The sequence below is a fragment of the Limulus polyphemus genome, unplaced genomic scaffold (assembly GCF_000517525.1).
Source record: "Limulus polyphemus unplaced genomic scaffold, Limulus_polyphemus-2.1.2 Scaffold2208, whole genome shotgun sequence".
In the NCBI taxonomy this organism is placed as follows: domain Eukaryota; kingdom Metazoa; phylum Arthropoda; class Merostomata; order Xiphosura; family Limulidae; genus Limulus; species Limulus polyphemus.
In genome coordinates this window covers 1-1,794 of record NW_013667818.1, presented here as the reverse complement: position 1 = coordinate 1,794, position 1,794 = coordinate 1, and positions in this window count along the sequence as shown.

Genomic DNA, 1,794 nt, shown 5'->3' with positions numbered 1-1,794 from the left:
GTTGATTTCTTAATTTAGAGTCTCCCTTTATTAAAGAGGTTTTTTTAAATTTAAAACGTTGGTGATATAACAGAAAATAGCTTAATTCAGAAACGATTTAAGTTTAAAATTGAATCGATGTTTTACTTTCATGATAAATTTTATGAAGTTAGCTCTAGGCTAGGTGATCCCACACTACGTCTTTACTTTAGGCTTACTATACCAACACTCATTACACATATAAGGTTCTGCGGACTTACAACGCTAGAAACCGGGTTTCAATACTCGTGGTGGGTAGAGCACAGACAGCCCATTGTGTAGCTTTGTGCATAATTACAAACAAACAAACTTATAAGGTTTCACGATAACAAGTTTGATGACGCGTTCGAAAAATCAAGTTTGTACATCTCGATCGTGCCTGCTAATTTGTAAATCTGGTTGACAGAAACTTTATCTTCTTTCACTCCTTATATAACCCAATCACGGTAAATCTACCTTAGAAAGTCATATATAATTCACGAACATACAGCGTTTCTTAACTATATATCAGCGAACAGAGCATTACTACATTTCTGTGAAATAACAGTCTCTGAACCAATCATCTGACAATAACGCTAAGTTCCAGTTAATTACGTTGTAGAGCTTACTTCCCCTGTTAAGATGGTTGTGACTTCGTTAAGTTGTGCAAAAATCATCAATTAACTTTTGAAAATTTCTGTCAGAAGTTTACTATGTGAATGCTACACTGCATTGCACACTCTTCATAATTTTTTAACGGTAGAAATCTTTGACGAACTCTTGCCTGTTGAATGGAGAATTACACAAAGTTTCCTATTTAGGATCTCCACTGTCAAGAGCTGTGTCATTGAAAAATACAAATACACATCTGAAAGGTCTAAAAACGTTTCACTCAGATAGGGGTTGAAACTGAAAAATTAAGATATAAACTGCGTAACTTAAGAAGGTTAAAAACTGTTTATAGGGACATGTAATGAGATAAAGGCTGTAATACTTCTGTAATATATGATAACGTATTCTTATTATTTAAAGCCAACTCTGTTTCTTCTGGTGGGCGTTTTGTTTTTTAATTTCGCGCAAAGCTACTCGAGAGCTATCTGCGCTAGCCGTCCCTAACTTAGTATTGATAGACTAGGTCCCCAAACAGCTAGTCAACAACCACCCATCCCAACTCTTGGGCTACATTATAACGCCCCCACAGCTAAAAGTGGCGAGTTCTTTCAGTGACAGAGATTCGAATCCGCAAACCTCAAATTGAGAGACGAGCGTTATAACCACCACACCATGCCGGGTGTTTTGTAATATTCATTTCTAAATGTTCTTTAGAATTTTGCCCATAAATTTCATGAAAAAAAAAGTTAAACAGTTTATTAATTATTTGCTTTGTACAAAGCTACACGGTGGATTATCTGCACTCTGTCCATCGCGGGGAATAGAACCCCGCATCTTATTGTAGTGTTGTAAGTCCATAAATTTACCGTTTTTCTACCGACAAACGCTAGTGTTGAGGTATAGATGCGAACTATTTAGAATTATGTGTTTATCCTTTTTTTTTGCCTCTTCAGCGTGTACATTTCTATACCGAAAAAACAATTTAATCATTTCAGTTTAACCAGCGACAGATAGATATGCAGATTAATTTGAAGAGATAGATCGAAGAGATTGATTGAAGAGGTATAGATAGATATTGAAGTGATAAATAATTGAGTCAATCGAACAGTAGGCACCGTAAATAAAGTGTGTGAATCACTGTGATTTATAACGTGTGTTACAATAGTTGTTAAGTGTTTTACAAAG